Genomic DNA, 19,988 nt, shown 5'->3' with positions numbered 1-19,988 from the left:
TTCCCATGACCTCCTAGAAGTCATGTGAAGAGGGGAGGTTCTGGTATGTTTTGAGTATCATTGTTAGTTCTCTGCAAGCACCCATTATAATTACGGGGATTACTAAATGCAGTTCAGTATTTTACTCTCTGACAAACTGTTGAGCATAAGACTTTATCCCAAGTTGGGGCTTTTATTTTCCAAAGTAATGTGTGAGATAAAAAATATTTGTTTAACTGCTACAATATCAAAATATGGTAGAATTACTGAAATACTTCAGTGTAAAAACAGAATTTTTGAATGTTGAGGATTTTTGTTTTATTGGTACATGGTTGTCCTGGACTGCATAATCCTTATTAATCCTTAAAAAAATAAAAATAAAATGTTGCATCCTTGAGGAGAGTGTTAGAAGAGGTCAAATAGTAGGCAACGGTGTCAAGATTCAAAGTTCCAGGATACACTAACCTACGGTTGTCAACCAGTGTGCTGGGGCACCTTGGGGAGACTTGAGTGTACAAAGGAGCCCTGAATGTTCTTTCATGAACTTGCAGCCTGTATCTTCCTGCATTACTTTGCTCTCTTTCTCCTTGAGGAACATTCAGGGGATTCAGCAGGGGTATAACAGGGTGGGGCAGGGACAGAACTGGAGAATCCCCACTTACACATGTCCTGTAATGGAACCCCAGTGTAAGTGGCTCTCACAGCGGAGCCACAGAAAAAATGTGGTTGGTCAAGGGAGCCACGGACTTGAAGGTTGAAAACCATTGCTAACTAATTAAAAATTAGCAAGTCTCTAGTTGATGGCTTACACCCGACGCCCAATAGTTTTTAAATAACTTGAATATAAAACTAGATCTTCTAAATAGAAGTTGCTATAGAAATCTACCATCTCACCAGAGGATGAGACGGTAACATAGGGTGGGGTCGTTTTGTTAAACTCTGTAATTAACCTCATACCGGCCCCGGGTAAGTTGGTGGAAAGCATTACTAAAGCTTGAATTGTTAAAACATACAGAAGAACAAGCATCAATGAGAACTAATAAATGTGGCTTCTATAAAGGAAAGACTTGCCTCCCATAAACTTTGTGAGTTCTTAAATGTCAACAAGACATTTAACTGCTCCATGTCTTTTTTGGTTGCTCCATGTCTTTTTTGGTTGCTCAAAGCAGTTTACCACCAGTAATTAAAAATACAAATAAGGACAAAATCCAGTTACGTATTAAACTAAATCTACAGGAAGGCCTCTACCAAAAACCAGCCTAAAGAAATAGGTTTTGCTTTCCTCGTGAAAATAAAGCAAAGAGGTAGATGTCCTGACCTATAGCTGCTAGGACACAGTTTGGGAATGGTCTGTGCTTCTGAGTTGTTGCAGTTGTAACTTGCCACAAAGACACTACAAATGATAAAGCCTGTTGACTATAATAATAATAATTTAATAATTTATTATTTGTACCCCGCCCATCTGGTTGGGTTTCCCCAGCCACTCTGGGCGGCTTCCAACAAAGATTAAAAATACATTAAAATGTCACACATTAAAAACTTCCCTGAACAGGGCTTCCTCAGCAGACTAGTAGTGAGTCTGGCTATGCAAGGCTTTAAAGCAGGGGTAGGAAGCCTTCCTTGGCCCAAGGGCTGCATTCCTTTGCGAAGTGATCTTCTGGGCACTGCATACCACTAGTTAGTGGGGACAGAGGCAAAGGTGGCTGGAGCAATAGATGCCACTATTGCCTTTGTACAGTAGAATATATTTTAGCCATGCATAAGCCAGAGATTTCTACACACAGAAACAAACACATACATACATATTCTATATCTCTCCATCCAGGCAAGGAAAAGGCATTACCATAATTTAAGGGATACTGTTCAGCCAGGCAAAGTGCTCAATAAGGATGTAGAATGGTGGGTGAGGTGAGGGGTGTAGCCTCGGGAGAGTCCCAAAAGCCTGATAGGGAGGCCTGTATTTATACAGCCTCCCAGGCCTGACATTCCTAATTCCTGCTTTAAAGGTTAAAACAAGCACCTTGAATTGGACCTGGAAGCCAATTGTTAACTAGTGCAACGGATGCAGAACAGGTTGAATATGGTTGTGCTTTTCAGCATCTGTCAGGGCTGGCTGGTGCAGCAGTGGATAGAGTGACAAGGTGTTATTAATTAGTCAGAATTTTGTGTAAATTATTACTTTTAGCTTTTCATTACAATTTAGTAATGGAATATCATAACAAAAGTATGTGAAACCGGTAATGTTGATTGTAGGTAGTTCTGATCGGATGCACCTAAACAAATCATCAGGGAAGCGTTTTCTATCTCATATATCATTCAATATACTCTGTGATGTTAAAATACTCCCACATTTTTACATAGAAACTCCAACAAACTTCATTTTTGGGCAGGGGATTCCTGCTATTATGGCTTTCAGATGTCACTTAAGGCATTGCTGCTCATGCTACTTAATTTGCAGTCACAAAGGTCAGGACACTATGAGACATTTAGGAGCTAGCAAAAAACTAGATAGCCCTTGTACAGAACTGAAATTCACAAATATTTAGAACAATTAATTGGTTTGTTTGTGTGAAGGATTTTTGCTGCTTTCAGTATAATATATGCATACAGGGTGGAATCAGAGATGTAAAGTTTCTGGAAATTTTAAAGCAATGGCCAAAAAAAAAAAGAAGATGGGGGGAACGGAAGGAAATTTTGGGGAGGATAGCAACATACAGTATCTGTGGAAATCCAGCCATATGGGTGGGGTATAAATAATAAAATGATTATTATTATTATATGCAATACTTGTTTAAAGCACCTTATACAAATCAAAAGTCACTTGTTACTGGACCTGCTCCCTCCTTTTCTTTCATTTAAAAGTGAATGTGGATCTTTAGTTTTGTGCTAAAAGAGGATGGGCCCATATAGGCCAGGCCTCTTGTTGCTTACCAGTATATCCTTTTGTTTGAGTTTTTCTACCTGTTCAGCTCCGTGCATGGAAAAGGAATTACAGTCATACCTCGGTTTAAGTATGCTTCGGTTTGAGTACTTTCAGTTAAAGTACTCAGTGGAGCCGACTAGAACGGATTAATCCACTTTCCATTACTTTCAATGGGAAAGTTCGCTTCAGGTTAAGTACGCTTCAGGTTAAGTACAGACTTCCGGAACCAATTGTGTACTTAAACCGAGGTACCACTGTATGTCTAAGACATGTCCCCTCCTTCTTTCTAGGTTCCTGTATTCTGTCTCTTGGGCATACTAGAGAACATTTGGTAGAAACTCACATACTGTACTTACATACTGAATTGCTTACTCTTAATATTGGTTGTTCCACAGTAGTATCTTAAATATAGGTTAGCATGCCAATTTGGAAAGCTCTGCTAGAATGCCGAAGCTTCTGGAATTCCAATAGATTTCTGGAGAAGTCCTGCAAGGGTTTACTCCATAGAGTTTGATGAAGGGACTATAGCCAGAATATGCAACACTTATTATTCAAAGGGCTTATAATTTTAGTTTTTATTGAGAGATATTCTGTAGCTGGAGCTCCCCTCGGTAGTTCAGAAACTTCTAAAGGTCCAAGTAAACGTTGGCCTAGCTAGTATCCAGGCTAAGCCAAAAGCACTCCCCCCCCAAGATAATTTAAGGTTCTGTGTTTGACTTTTTAAGGCCTGGAACCACTTAGGGGACATCTTCTCCCTTATATGCCTTCCCCATTTCTGTGAATTAAAAATCATCTACCGATGTCCCTGTCAGGGGAAAAGGCAGGGTGTAAATAAATATATAGTGGATGACCATCTGCCATGGATACTTTAGTTGAGATTCCTGCATTGCCAGGGGTTGGACTAGATGACCCTCAGGGTCCCTTCCAGCTCTACAGTTCTATGACTCTGTACGTGCCACTGACACCATTCATTGGTAGCTTTGACTGTGATAGGTATTTGCGCAATTGAACTTCCAAGGGAGATCAGCCAGGTCTATTTTACTGAGGTTTGACGGAATAAAATTTATCTTCTTTGTTATGTATTTGGTTTCTGAACATGAGACTGTTCTGGTTTCTCTAGGCCATTTTAATTGTTTTCCGGGAGTGTAATGGATTTTATTACTGGTAACTTTAAATGTGTTATGTTCCTATTACATTTATCGTAAGCTGCTTTGGGGACATTGAAGTAGAAAATCAGTTTATGTTGAAATCATTTTATTTGAATGCATAATCCCTGCAACCTACATTGAAAATTCAGAACTTCACTCATTGAGCGGAAGAATTGTTGTATGGAAAAAACAAAAGTGAGGCATGCCAATAGGTCAAAACCAATTTTCAAATGCATATAAGTCAGTTCCCAGTGAACTGGTTGTCTTTCTACGGTACATGCAGAACATGTACCTATTCAGCACCTTAGTTTCTGTCATCAGGGTAGAACAAATTCTCACCTTTGTACCATGTATTTGTGTGGATACATTTAGCTGAGAGGTTGTCCTTACAATTGTGGGGGGTGTCCCCATGTCATGCATATCTGTTGAAATAATGCCATCAGAACTATGCAGTGAAGATTCACAGAGGATATCCCAAGTTTGAGTGTCTTATAAGACATAATCCTATGCACATATTGAACTCAATAGGATTTAGAGCTCCATCTGGACTATATCAGTGTCTCCTAGGCTATGCATACTGTTTCCCTCTCTAACACTCAGCTAGAAGAGAGTTTGCTGTGCCAGACTCTTAAGCTCCTGCAGTATGGAGGGATGAGACTTGGGAACCTGCTATGGAAGAAGCAGAATGGATAGTACTTCTACTTCTGTGCATGCAGCATAATATATCTGAATGGTCTTTGTGTTAGCAATTTCCCACTGGACTTAAAATGAAACTTTTGGCTTTGTCTTAGCTTCTTGTTGCTGGTGCTGTAACAGCCGTGTACAGTATGACATGAGATTTTACAGCATCAAAAAAGTTTGATTGTTCCTGCCCAGGAACTATCATTTTATTCTTATTCACAATTCCAGTTTGTTTTCTGATTGGGGGGCTTTGTTTAATCATTTAGTTCATGAGATATTTCAAGTAGGCATCCTAAAATAGGTTAGAGTCAAAGCTGGTTAATCCTTTCCCAGTCTCTAGAGTTCTGCTGCAGACAACTGAGCTCTTTTTCCTCCCTTGGCTTAAATTTTCATATCTTAGAAATAGAGAAGTTTTACAGATCAATAAAATTTTCTGCAGAGAAGACTTTTTAAAACCAAGCTATAGGACGTATATCTGCTTCCAATGCACTTGTACATGGAATGGAATGTCATGTGACATGTTGCAGTGAGATAGGCTTGAATTCATGTTGGATATCTTGCATGCTGCTGTCTTTACTGCTGGCTCTGTATGTTTCTTTCATCATATTTAATAGTTTCTTTTAATAGTAGCTAAATGTCTGAGTCAAAGGTACTAGTTCCTGAGAGCAGATTTTAAAACTTTTATTTTTTTAAACAAAGAGATGTTATAATTGTTTCTGAAGGACAGTTTAGGACAGGTCAAAGTGGAGGAAACAGTTAAAGAAGGTTATGGTGGTAATAGACTTGTCCATCATTTAATTTGATTGTGATAAACAGAATCATCCCAGCCATCAGAATAAGGAAGTTGCAAATGTGGTTCTCATGAATCTACCTGTCCTTTTAAAGTTTAGCACATTGCCTCCAGTCACACTACTCAGCCTAGCTGTCCTCTAAGGTACTTGTCTGGGGTACCCTCAAATTGAATTCTTGGGTGCCTTTCATCAAATAGTGCTAAATCTTGTCCTGTTCAGGAATTATTAATCTGTAACTGTGTGAGAGACACAGGTTTTTTTTTTGCGTTCTGCCCCAACCTTGCTGTTTTTAGTGGCAAGACCTCATGCCACACTTGAATACACTTATAAGCCTCCCTGCAGTTGGCAACCCTGATCACACAGGGCTCCTGCTGGCGGGAAGGCTTGTAAGTGTGTTCAAGCAAACATACTTGCAAGCTCCTTTCATACCCTGCTGCTGTACATGGAAAAATTGGGGGATGGAGCAGACAGGGTGTGCATGCTTGCAAGCCCCACATTTCACACAGTTACAGGTTAATTCTTCCTGAATCGGGTTTTTATTTGTGCTAGTTGTATGCTTAAATTTTGCGCTCGTAACAATATTTTTGTGCTTTCTTATTATGCATCTTTACAGAAATGAATTTCTTTACATTTTCTCCTTAACCCTTGGACACATAATTGCAATTGTATGTAGTATCCTTTTAAAGGCACTCCTCATTGTAAAGTGCAGGTGGTCAGAACTGCTTGGCTTCTACTGGGGAACAGATTACAGTAGATTATTTTTTAAGTTATTGGCCTTTGTTCCCAAAGCCTTTTTCTTCTACCTCCTGTAATGTTAGGCCCTCTGATCTAATGTCCATTGACATTATCAATACTTGCTACATGTAAATTCTGAATTTGATGTTCTCAAAATGAACATACAGTAGTTTTTATTGGAGTTTGTTACTTCAAACTGTATGGAGAAGTGCATGTTTGAATTCTCCTCCTGTGATGGGGCTTCCTGGTTTTGGAAAGCTAGTATGTTGGGGGAAAGACTTGCCTAGTTTTCTCCTTAACTTGTTTTTTATGCGAGGAAAGCATTCAGATGTGTTTCATGTGCTCTGGCCCTGTACCCTTTTAGAATATTAAAAAGAATATTGAAATTAATATTCAATATTTTAAAATTAAAAACAGTATTGCTTGTGGAAAACAACTTTGGGTGGGTGCTCCCCCTTAGAAACCTCAACAGGTTACGGCACCTCTTTTTCTAGAAAAAAAAGCCCTGAATGCAATGAGATAAAAAGGGAAGAACTTCCAAGAAATTAAAATATACCGTAACTTAAACAAGCTTATTAAATTTCTGTTGACTCTCTTGTCCTTTCGGACTGTCTCCTGGATGAAACTTGAGCTTGATTAGGGTAGATGTTGCTTTGGACATGGAGTTGCATCATGCAAGTTCAAATCTTAGTTCAATCATGAAGCTCACTTGGGAGCAGTGGCTGAAATTCACCAGGCACATTTTGCACCTGGCTACTGGCTACTAGTGACCAAGTGAAGATGCCTGGCGCCAGGATGGTGCCTGACATCTCCTCCATCTGGAGGTGCATGACTGAGGATCATTGGAACTCGCCTGTTTTCATACACTAACAACACACCCTTCAGAAAACTATCTGTGATATTTTATTTGCACAATCACAGTGAATTTCAGGAACCAAAAAGTATTGGAAAATACAACTTTTGAGCTATCTGGTCCCAAGATGGCAACTAGACATTCTGTTTTGGCAACTATAACCCTGGTTTAAGGAGCCATTTGGCACCTAGCTTATATATCTGAGTTTCTGGAGGCCTTGGGTTAGTCACTACCTGTAGCATACCTCATGGGATCATTGTGAGTCTAAAATGGAATAATTCAAAATGTACCACTCTCAGCTTGGAGGAGGAAAGCTAGGATGTAAATGTAGTAAACTCATCTGTGTAATAAAATAAAAATAAATGAGTGCTGTAAAGATAATCGGGCTAGCTGTTTCTGTCTTTCCTGGAAAGACAGCTAATCTGAAAGATTTCACAAGTAGTTCTTTAACTAATGGTTCTTAGGTCTTATTACCCTGATCCATTGGTGGCTTGGCTCTTTGGGGCTGAGCCCAGACACATTATGAGATTCGAATACATAACAGCAAATTTAAATTGTAGTGGCTGATACCTAGATGCAGAGAAGCCACAATGGTCAATAAATACTTTCCCCTTTGGGGCACCTTGCCCTAACTGAGGTGATGAAAACTTGGGGAGAGGGTGAGGATCAGACCAAAGTGTTTACAATCAGGCTAATGTCTTGTGGCTTTGAAGCAATGTGAAGACTGAACTGATTTGTAAAGTACATTCATAGGCAAACAATTATTCCATTTACAGTCCTCCCCCAGCCCTCCAGCCCTTTCCGCCCACTCACTGGAAAGGAATTAGCCTTATTACCGTGACTTTGAAAGTTACTCTGCTACTAGACTGAAACTTTCTTGAAGACCTGCTGGGAGATTCTGAAGGGCTTAACAAAAACTATCCATTGTTAGACCCCTCTAGTACTTAAGTAATCACTGAATCTACTGAGGATCAAATTCATATTTTTTAAGAATATTCATCTGATATTTTTTATTTCTCCAAAATAAGTAATTGAAAACTAGAAGAAAGTACTCAGTTCTGATAACCTTTAACTTTGTTACCTTGATGACTTGGATAGTATTTATTGCCACTTAATTATCATCTTTATGATATGGCATTCATTCTGCGTTTTAATCTGAATAACCTTTTAAATGTAATTTATCCTTTAAAAGTTTTTAATGGTTTTAGCAGGGATTGCCAAGCAATATTTCTTGCATAGCTTAGCTATAACAAACAAAATGGTCTTGATAGACCAATTGTTTTCCAATTATTTTGTTTTTTGTGTCACTTCCAATCCCTTAGTTGCCGCAGGGTTGGATGAACAAACACCAGTTATCTATTTTCCTAATCTTTCGAGCAAACTTTATGCAATACCATTTTTCTTCATTCATGTAAATGGATCAGCTGACCTTTCAGTTCTGGCCTGATCTCTGCCAATTTGGAAAAGGCGGCTTTGGTTAGATTACTGAAAATGCATTTATATCAGGTTTGTAATTGCCCCTGCCAGATTGCCCGGAATCACCAGGCAAGAAAGCTTTTGAATATTGGAAGCAGGTAGCTGACTCTTTTAGTCTACTGTATAGATGTGCCAGGAATGGTGTACTGTGGACAGGCAGACTAGTAAACATTGTTTGTGTGCCAATAACTAGGGAACATGTCTGCAAGGTTTATTTATGGATTACTAAACTATGGCCGTTCTGATGGTGGTATTAGTAGTAGTAGTTTTGTTGTTACTTTTATAATCAGTACTCTTGATGCTTTGCAGCAGACAAGTTCTGCCGCAAGGAGCTTACATTCTGAAAATGCTTTTTTGAGTCTCTGGCAGCTGACGTTTCAGGTTCAGTTGTATACCGGTAGTTACTTGATACAGCTGCCAACTTGAGGCACAGCTGCATATTTTTATTTGGAGATTAGCCAAAATCTAGTCCTCATCACTCTCTTTTGCAGGATGTTCAAGGTGTGTTTGTTCCCTCCCAGGCTTGCGGCTGCTAGGGATGGTTGCTGGACTGACCCATTTTGCATGGGTGACTGGCTTGGTTTGGTGGTAATGTCCTGGGAGTGGAAGATATAAACTTTCTCCCAGGAGCACTTCTGTTTGCCATAGCACTGAATCAGAAACTCAGGCAGCTGTAGGATGAACATAGCAGTATTTTGGCACACTAATATAGAAGCATGTCCTATGTAGCAAGTCAAGAGAATAGACATTTTCTGTTATTCATAGGAATAGCTATGGTGGCTTATCCACTGAGCCTCTTTGCTGAAAGTCCTTCCTAACTTTCCATTATACTACAAGTTTTTGTTCTTATTTTTGTCTTGAAATAACTTTTTTGTTGTTCTTATGATTTCCTGTCAGCCTGTCATATGAGTTAACTGTGGTTTTGAACTAGCTGGGCAGCAGCTGCCAAAAGTACCAGACCCTAAGCAGATGATAAAATCCCCTTGTTATTGTGGTGTACCATTATCTGCCCTGCTCCTGACAGAAAACATACTGTTCCCAGGAAGAAAGTTGGGGCTACAACACAAATCTGAACAAAGAAATAGGACTAGCAGATATTGAAGACACTGTTATCAACCACTGTCCATTATCTAGTTAAATTATTTGGTATTACACACTCTTCTTGACAGGCATGCATTCCTGACATAAGGACTAATTTGACCTCTGATTTCTTATTGAGTGATAAAACATGTCAATGTGTCTTCAAAACATGATTTTTCTTCTTGAAAATACATTGGTGAATTGTGGAAAGGGACCAGGTCAGAACAAAATGAGACGAGTGATTCTTGAAATGAGAGTATTGCTTTACAGCTCATTATGCTTCAAACAGTATAGCCCCAGCACATTGGGATCTCCGAGCAAAAGCGTACAGCTCATTATTCTCTCATAGTTTCCAGAGATTGCACATGTATACATCCTTATTGGGCAATCTCTGGAAACTAATTTTGATGCCTAGTCACACTATGTACTGATGATAATGCTACACACACAGGTAGCCATAGATTTCTGTCTGGCTTTGGTTTCCAACCACGTTTTGCTGCTGGCCAGCTGTGAAGACTAATCCTGCCATAATATTACAGCCATACAATACAGTGGTACCTCGACTTACGAAGGCGATCCGTTCCGCGGCGCTCTTCATAAGTCGAAGTCTTCAGTTGTCGAAGCACCCGTTTTGCGCATGCGCAAAGCGTGATTTTGCGCTTCTGCACATGCTCCAACCACACGTGCAGCACGTGCGCGCGGCAAAAAGACTTCCGGGTTTGTCGACTTTGGAAGTCGAAACCTTCGGAAGTCGAGTCGTTCGGATGTCTAGGTATCACTGTACACATTTTAAAAACAGTATCTGTTTCATAAAAATGAAGTGAAATATATAGTAATTCAGGTTTTATCTTAATTAACGAACGCATGACATTCTTTACTTTTTCCTTTCCAATTTTTGTACTTTCCCTCCATAGTAAATAACATGGGTTACATCACAAACTACATGAGCGTAAGTACAGTCAAACCTTGGTTTACGCCTACCTTGGTGAGCGACCGCCGTGGACCCAGAAGTGTTTACATCCGGGTTCCACGGCGCAGAAGCGATCTGTGCAGCTCATGCGTGCGCATAAGCGATCTGCGCAGTGTGCGCAGAAGCGCTCTATCGGTACTTCGTGCACGCGCAGAAGCGTGCCTTCGGTAAGCGACCGCTTCGGCGAGTGACCACCTCCGTGGAACGGATTGCGATTGCAAACCGAGGTACCACTGTACATGAGAAGAGGACTTTCTTTCTCTGTTCTTCCCATTACTGCCAATGGTTTGCTTTTGCCAATTTCCTTCCTTCTCTTTGCAGCTGCCCTCTGCATATCCCAGCACTTTCTTTGGAGTAACAGCAGGTTGTACTGTGGAAAAGGGTCTGGTAAGGCTCAGTTGAATGAGCAGATTTTTATTTGTGTAACTTGGGTACAACTCATACATTTTTTTAAAGCACTTTTTAAAAAAGTTTACTTTTTTGGTGCAAACACCCAGCTGTGGGAAGGTCAGAGTTTTGTCCAGTAAAGGGTTGTTCTGATGAACTGTCCAATAAATTATTACAAAAGTTAGTAAGGAATGTCAGGTAAGAGTCATGTGGCATGAGTGTTTATTAGCTAGAGTCAGTCTCATGGACAGTTTTTCAAGCTAAAGCACTGAAATAGGATTTGGAAAACTATACTCTGTCTTCATTTTCTATTCAGTTTTCTTTTCAGGATTCATTAGGAAACAGGCTTTTGCCATTTTGAGTTCTCAGTGGCCCCAACAGGGTGGTGGAAATATGTGTTTCAGGTCAGGTGTAATACGAAGAGTTCTGTGAACTCAGAAGCTTTGCTTATTATTTTGTGGCACTTTGGGCCTAATAACAATATTCCCTGACAACAGATTTTGAAATTTACAGATTTTCCCCAACTGTGATCTCTTGACTTTTCACATGTTTGTAGGGCTGCAATCCTGTGCATACTTAACATGGGGGTGAGCATAATCAAACTCAGTAACTCAGAAGTAAGAATGCATAGGATCAAGCTGTGAAACACGTTTGAGCATTTGCTTAACTGAAGGAACTTCTGCCAGCTGTAAAACAATAACTTTGTTATAACTTTTTAAGACAATGCAACATACAAGAGAAGAACCATCCCTCCTTTTCTGTGCAAAGTTATTTGTAAAAGAAACTAGTTGATTTCTTTTTGAGGAACTGAGCTCTTTCTAGAAGTTCAGGGGCTCTCCAGACTAGTGAAGTTATGAAAATCTGGTGTGAGGAACCCATCATAACAGTAAGGTTGAAATAGTTCTTGGCTGAATCTGAATGTGTAAAGGTCTCAGAACTCTTGACTGCAGGTTTTCTTGTCTCCCAGGGTAAGTTAGGGGTGTATGGGATATCTTTGGGAGAAGAAAATAATGAGTGAATGCATATCTGGAGTGGAGTCCCTAAGACAGTTGGGTGGCGCCTTGTACTACTTCTTCCAGCAACTCCTGCAGCCAAGCTGGTGCCAAACATATTGCTTTCCTTTCCTTGTGAGGTCAAGAGGGGGAGTCTTGTTCTCAGGACAATTCAGAACCTCCATACACACCACACAGTTTTGTTCCCTGGGGGTGGGGTCACTTGGGCGTTGCTAACTTTGCAGTTTGACTTCACCCCCAGAGGTGTACTCCATTGTCTCTTGAGACAGACAGATGCCAACCAACCAAGTGTAAGCTAGGACTCAGAGCCTAAGTTAGAATGAGAAACAAGCTTGAAACCCCTGAAAAGATTGTGTTCGGTGAGCTGCTTTATATTTCTGCTACTTAATTCATGGAATGCTTTAAATTTCACTTGCTATTTGAAAGTGGATAATAGAAAGTCTTACAAAAACCACATTTTCAGATGCTTCCATTGCAGAAGAAATTCACAAGGTGAACAGTACAATAAGGCTCTTCTAAGTATAGCTAGTTGATTTTCAAATGAACCTTAAGGCATAATAAGTGATCGTGCTGGTTTAAATTGAGACTATAAACTCATTCATAAAGTTGCCCCACAAGACTTCTATCCATTGCTGTGCTTTAAATGTACGTTTTTTGGGTTTATAAGTTGTGACCTAATCCTTTGCATATGAGAAGAAGGGACGCAGGGGGCACTGTGGTCTAAACCACATGTGTTTTTAGGAGCAACTGTCTATTATTATTTTATTATTATTAAGCTGCAGGTTGAGGTGGGGTGGTGGTGGTATTAATCCATTAATAGGATAGCGGGATCCCAACTCCTGCTAGCTATTTGAAAAAGAGTAAGACTCAAAGATAAAATGGGACAAATGTGTGTTTGCATTAAGTACAGGAACTTTTTGGTCTTTGCAAATGCAAACTAATCTCTGGGTTTTTATTCTCAGAAAATTAGTATTTCAGAATAGTGTTTATGGGGAAGGGCATTTGACTTGAAATCTCATGATTCAGATTAAATTAAAACAAGCTCCCCCCACATCTTAACTGGCTACAGTTATCACCTCAGCTGTCAAATGATGTATTATTGTACTTTGAGGGCATCCCTGTCAGTGCGGTTCAGTACTCAAATAACTGATGGTACCCTTGTCCTTTATAACACGAGTCTTCAGTTTACTGGTCTACAACTGGGAGGGAGAAGCAGTTGGCCAGAAGGCAATTGTCTTCAACTTTTTGAGACCCACCTTCGCCCTTAATATGCAACCCATTTAACTTCCTGCATATATCCAAACTCTGGTCAATTACTTGTTCAGACTTACTTTCTTTAATAAAAATTGTTTGCATCATTTGTTAGTCTTTAAAAGTATTCGTGCCTTTATTGCATGTAAACAATTATAAATATACAGTGCTCAGTTCGGAAAGTGGAGCTTAAACTGCTGTACCCTAAAGTATCAGAGTGTGCCATAGTTTGCCAACTGGAATAAATAGAATAGAAACAATATTGCCACGCAGAAAAGGAAGATTCTATTTGGATTTAGAATGGAGTGGCCTGGATCCAAAGATTCTTGCAGCTAGTTCACAGCATGCTGCTAAGGAGGCATTGGGCTAGTTTCTTGAAAAAGACCAACTCCTTGCTTCATGGGAAACTTCTTTTGAATCCCTGTTCTGAGGAGAATTTTAAAAGCCGTGTTTGGTATGGCTTGGGGGCAGAGGTTCTGCCATTCAAAGGAAGAAAAGTTAAATCCTACTGGGCATGTCCAAGCCTTTGGGTTCACTTTAAAGTAGCTCTTAAGATCTTGACCTGTTCAGAGTTGTCATGCAAAAACAGAAGAAACACCTATTTTTAAAGAGCTCAGAAGATAAGCATCACTATAAGGAACAGCAATACATTAGGATATTAGTTTCAATTAACAAGACTCCTAATGCATCATATTGGGTGGGGATGCACTCCTGTGGTCATTTAGCTTGGAATAAGCCCTATTGATCTGAGCATGACATGCTTCTGTGTAAAAGGTATCGGGGCCTGGTTGCATTTTTTCCAAGAAGTTACTCTTTCTCAACTAATAGCGATTTATTTTTATGCATTTATATCCCATTTTATCCCAGTAAATTAGATTCATGAAATACTAGTAAAACTCATTTATTCCTCTAATCAGTAAGCAGCCCAGTTCAGATAAAACAATCTCAGTCCAATAAAGCAGAGGCTAGTGAACAAAGAATGAGTGTTCTATCTGCAATACTCCCTCCGCTTTCAAATGCTTGTAGGGTTTCTTTAATGTATAGTTTCGCAGTTTTCCACACAATTTGGAAGACTGTGTCTCAAGCTCTGTTTGTAAGCCAGGATTGCAAGCTACTGTTTGTTCCCATTTTGTGAGCAACCATTACAGTCACTTTCCCAGTTTGGAAGTAATGGGAAACAAGAAATAAACCCCAAAAGTGTAGAATTAGGGTACATAAGCAGAGACGAGAAAGCACTCCTCTTCAGTCCCTTTTAAGCCATGATTTATCAAACAATATCATTATGTTCTTAAACATCCATAGCTGATTTTAAACAATATTATTTTAAGACACTGCTTTAAAATATTTCATTATCCTAAAAAAGAAACTACTCCATAGAGCTTTTCAATTGCTGTATCTTTCCATGATCTAAGATAGTGGTGATAGGAATGGGAAATCATATTCTGAATTTTTCCATTTGCTTTTACATCTCTGCTTTTACATCTCTACTGATTAATTCTTATATCAATATTCTAATCTCTTGTTTCTTTCTTTAACCTGAATATTTATTGGAATTGCCTTGTGATAGACTTCATTAGAAAATGCACAACGATTGATCGATCTAGTTAAGCCTCAATATGAGCATTCTTTTTAACTCCCCACATAAATCTGGGTTTTATGTGTTTGTATTTTCTGCAATTTATCTGTACGTACAGTGGTACCTCTACTTACGAATTTAATGCATTCCAAATGCACATTTGTAAGTCGAAAAAAATTGTAAGTTGAATCCCATAGGAATGCATTGGGAGAAAAAATTCGTAAGTCAAAGCAACCCTATCTAAAAATTCGTAAGTAGAAAAAATCCTATCTAAACCACATCCAAGATGGCGGACGGAGCTCCATTCGTAAGTAGAAACATTCGTAAGTAGAGGTACCACTGTATTAGACAAGATAATGTAAGAGAAGTCCTGAAGAATACTATTGTAAAATGCTCTGTTTCAACCACTGAACCAGTTCCGGGCTTTGGTACTGTCACAGTGGCCGGAGCGGACTACTTCAGAGTAACGACGCTACGCAGCTCTGCATTTTATTCTTTTATTGGTGCTGCGTATTTACAGTGCTAAAGTCATTGCTATTTACACGGAGTGATGTGATCAGTCGGTTTCAGAACCTCCTAATGGCTTTTGGCGCGTCTTTCTCCAACACAAAAGCTTTGGCAGACCCATCCTCTTTCCCCTCCTCTTTCTGCGTAGTTCTGGCGTTGGGGGGATGGGTCTCCCTCCCTTATTCGCCCCTTCCTGTCCCGCCTGGGACCCTGGCTCCTCTCCCTTGCCTGAGCCTCGGACCCGACTTCCTGCTTCCCTACTGGAATCGGAACTCTCTCTGCTTTCCCCTGTGCTCGGTGATTGGCTTGAACTCAGGAGGGGAGGGACTTCGCGATATCCCCTGTCCCTCACATCCACCCCCCTCCCAAGCTCTCCTTCACCCCTCCCCAGGTCCCCCCCAGGTGTCGGTGACGACTGGAAGCCTAAGAACTCAGTGCTTTCCGAGCCCGTTGGTGTGAACACCTCCCCCCAGTCCTGCAAGCCCCCCCCTTCCGCCTGGGAGGATGGGAATCCCAAAAAGTCCGTGGCGTCAGAGCTGGTGGGGGTAAAAATGTTCTGCCAATCTGCTCCTTCCTCTGACTGGGTGGATCTCGGTGACACCCATACCTCATCCTCTGGTTCCTCAAACTCCGCTTCCCAGCGCCATGGTGAACTGCTCTCCCGTGCTTCCTCCCCCTCCCCCTCCCTTTCCATGTGCCAGGGCTTGGGTCTATGGGGAAAGAGGGCGTGAAATTCTTCTACCAGGAATTCCTCCTGTATCTGAGTGGCTGGGACCCATTCATTCTGGGACGGTGGAGCATCCTCCCATGCCATGAGGTACTCCAGTCCCCCCACCCCCCACCTTGAATCCAGGATGGCCGTGGCCTCATTGAGTTGCTCCCTGCCTTCCCTCTCCCCCCCTCCCTCAGGGGTTTGTTCGCTGTCTCGGAGCCTGCTGCTTTCCCTGTACGGCGACAGCAGCGATCTATGAAACACAGGGTGCACCCTCATGTCCTCTGGCAGTGCCAGCCTGTATGCCACCGGGTTTACCTGTTGCGTGACCGTGAAGGGGCCCAACCTTCTGGGTGCCAGCTTTTTGCATCGCCCTCTGATGGGAAGGCCCTCCGAGGACAACCACACTTTGTCCCCCACCCTAATGACCTCCCCCGGTCGCCTGTGGCGATCTGCCCCCTTCTTGTACGCTTCCTTGGCTCTCTCCAAGTGTTCTCTGAGCTGCTGGTGCACCGTCTCCAGTTCCTCTGCCCAATCCTCAGCCTGTGGGCCCTCCTCCTCCTCTTCCCCCTCCCTCTCTGGGAAAGATCTGAGGTCACGCCCGTAATTGGCCTTAAAGGGCGACACCCCTGTGGAGACGTGCACCGCATTGTTGTAGGCAAATTCTGCCAGTGGCAGGCGATCCACCCAGTCCGTTTGCCGCTGGCTGACGTAGCATCTCAGGTACTGCTGCAGAATGGCGTTGACCCTCTCCGCCTGTCCATTGGTCTGCGGGTGTCTAGCCGTCGACAAGCTGACCTCCACCTGCAGGAGGTTCATGAGCCGCCGCCAGAACCTGGAAACAAACTGGCGGCCACGATCCGAAATAACCCTTAAAGGTAATCCATGCAGTCTGAATACGTGATCCACAAACAGTTTGGCTGTCTCTTCTGCAGAGACCGCCCTGGCACACGGTATAAAGTGGCACATTTTGGACATGAGGTCCACCACCACCAACACTGCGGTCTTGCCCCTGGATGAGGGCAGGTCTGTGATGAAGTCCATGGACACTACTTCCCACGGCCTGTGCGGTGTGGCTAAGGGCTCCAGCAAACCTGCTGGTGGCGCTCTGACCACCTTTGCCCGCTGGCAGGTGTCACAGCCCCTTACATAATCCCTCACATCCTCCCGCACCCCTGGCCACCAGAAGTGTCTCATGACTAGGTGAGTGGTTTTATCCCTCCCAAAATGACCCGCCGTTGGGTTGTCGTGCATCTGCTTGAGGACCGTACGTCGGAGCTGGGTGGTGGGCAGGTACAGTGCACCCTTGTAGAAAAGCAGCCCCCTGCGTTCTGCAAAGTCTTTTGCCTGCTCCCCCCCCCCCTTCTCAGTTCTCTGAAGATGCGGTTGGCAAATTCATCCGCTGCCGTCAGTGCTGTGAGTTCTGCCTCGCTTACCACTGCTGCTCCGCAGGACCAAGCTGACGGGGGGAAGATGTGCCTGGGTGCCGGTGGCGCCTCCTCCTCCATGTACTCTGGCTTGCGGGAGAGGGCATCCGCCCTGACATTCTGCTCTCCCGGGATGTAGTGTATGGAGAAGTTGAAGTTCGAGAAGAACTCTGCCCACCGTATCTGCCGCTGGTTGAGCACCCTGGCAGTTCTCCAGAACTCCAGGTTCTTGTGGTCTGTGCACACCTGGATGGGGTGCTTGGCGCCCACCAGGAAGTGTCTCCAGTGCTGGAACGCAGCGTGGATCGCAAGAAGTTCCCGATCAAACACCGTGTAGTTTCGCTCTGGCTGGGTCAACTTCCTGGAGAAGAAGGCACAGGGTCTCCACTCTCTGTTGGCGTCCAGTTGCAACAAAATGGCGCCCACAGCTTTATCAGAAGCATCTGTCTCCACGCGTAGGGGCGCGTCCTGAACCACGTGGAACAGGTTCTGGTCTGAGGCGAACACCCTCTTGAGGCTTTCAAACGCTGCTTGCGCCTCTGGTGTCCACCTGAACTTCTGCTTGCCTCTCAGGCAGTCAGTGATGGGAGCCGTAACGCGAGAGAAGTTCTTGATGAACTTCCTGTAGAAGTTGGCGAAGCCTAGTAGGCGTTGGGCATCTTTGCGCATCCTGGGGCTGTGCCAGTCCAGGATGGCCTGCACCTTGTCCTTGTCCATCGCCAGCCCCTTGTCTGACAGCTTGTAGCCTAGGAAGTCCACCTCCTTGGTGTGAAACTTGCACTTCTCCAGCTTCACATACAGGTGGTTCTCCTTCAGGCGCTGCAACACCTCCCTGACATCCTTCACATGCTGCACTGGGTCATCGGAGTAGATAAGGATGTCATCCAGGAAGACCAAGCATTTCCTGAAAAGGAGGGACCCCAGGACGTGGTGCATGAAGGCCTGGAAGCATGCTGAGCCCCCTTGCAACCCGAAGGGCATCACGAGATATTCAAAGGAGCCCAGAGGCGTGAACATCGTGGTTTTCCATTCATCGCCTTCCCGGATCCTGATCAAGTTGTACGCCCCCCTCAGGTCTAGCTTGGTGAAAATCTTGCCCCTGCGTGCCGCTGTCAGGAGATCATCCACTCTGGGCATGGGGAAAGCCACTGGCTCTGTCACTGAATTCAGTCGTCTAAAATCCACCACAAGACGGCGCTGTTGCGTGTCTTTCTTGTCCACCCAGAAGACCGGGCTGCCCCCTGCTGCCTTGCTTTCTCTGATGAACCCCCGCTTGAGGTTCTTGTCGATGAAAGCGCGCAGATCCTCCAGTTCCTGGTCTGACATGGCGTACAGCTTGGCTGGGGGTATAGTTGCCCCTGGCACCAGGTTGATCTGGCAGTCAAAAGGCCTGTGTGGGGGTAGGTGGTCGGACTCCGCTTCGCTGAAGACCTCCTGCAGGTCCCAGTACGGCTTGGGTATCGCCTCACCCCCTTTGACGTGCATGGTGGCCACCGTGGCTATCGGAGGCCCCTCCCCTGGTTGGTGCTGCATGCAATGTTCCAGGCAAAAGTCCGATCCAAAAGTGATGCATCTTTGGTGCCAACTGATGGAGGGGTCGTGGCGCGCCAGCCAGCTCATGCCCAAGACGATGGGGGGGTCTGAGATGGTGGTGACGTTGAATGCCAGTGTCTCTGAGTGCCTCCCCACCGTCATTCTCATGGGGGGGGTTTGATGAGTGATGGCCCCTCCCAGCAGCTCTCTGCCGTCAATGGTTGCCACGTGCAGAGGAAAATCCAGCTGCAGAAGCTGGATCTGGTGCTCTTCTGCAAAGTTTCTCGAGAAGAAGTTCGCTGACGCCCCACTGTCAATTAAGGCGAGGACTGTCAGGGGATAGCCATTTGGGAGCGTGAGCGTCACTTCTAGAACCACTCCTGCTCTGGGAGGGGTGGGCTGGCTCTGCTCCTCTCTGTGCGGGTGGGTGGGCTGGGGCTGTTGTCTGCTGACTGTGCCTGGCTGCTGCCCCTTGTCTCCTGCAGCCAGGCTTTCCCGTTTCCCTGCTGTGGTGCTGCGTCAGTGGGGGAGGGCACAACCGTTCCCGCCTTTCCTTGCCACTCCCTGCGATGTGGGCAGTCTCTGACGAGATGCTGGGGGGAGTTGCAGAGAAAGCAATTCCCGCCCCTTCCCTCCTTGCGTCTTGGCGCCGCTGGGGTTTGAAAAGCCCGCGCGCGCGCGCTCTCAATCTGCATGGGTTCCTGGTCCTGACTGGCCCCAGGCGTGGCTTGAAAGGGTTGTTGGGGGAGTGGCTTCTCCTGCGACCGTGGGAACCAAGCCCGCTTTGCGCGCGTTGCTTGCTTGTCGCTCCACCGGGATTCCTGTCTCACCCCCACCGCCAGAGCCGCTTTGCTCAGCTGATCCATATTACTGGGCTTTGGACCTCTTGAGAGCTCATCCTTCACCTCCTCATGCAACCCCAAGTAGAACGCCGCTTGCATTGGGG

The 19,988-nt window shown here is 43.8% G+C and overlaps 1 protein-coding gene across 3 annotated transcripts in view; it reads left to right on the top strand.

The window, feature by feature from the left end:
* The window catches only part of DAG1 (dystroglycan 1), a 70,879-nt gene that overhangs the window by 4,460 nt on the left and 46,431 nt on the right, over positions 1 to 19,988 (top strand). Inside the window, exon 2 of one of the 3 annotated variants that reach the window (XM_035105914.2) lies at positions 10,958 to 11,023. The exons of the other annotated variants lie outside the window; for them this stretch is intronic. The gene's annotated coding sequence lies outside the window, so the exon portion shown is untranslated. The remainder of the gene's footprint in view (positions 1 to 10,957; positions 11,024 to 19,988) is intronic. 3 annotated transcript variants of the gene reach the window in all.

This window comes from Zootoca vivipara, chromosome 2 (assembly GCF_963506605.1).
Source record: "Zootoca vivipara chromosome 2, rZooViv1.1, whole genome shotgun sequence".
NCBI lineage: Eukaryota > Metazoa > Chordata > Lepidosauria > Squamata > Lacertidae > Zootoca > Zootoca vivipara.
The sequence above is the reverse complement of the archived record's forward strand: the minus strand, read 5'-3'. Positions and strand labels throughout refer to the sequence as shown.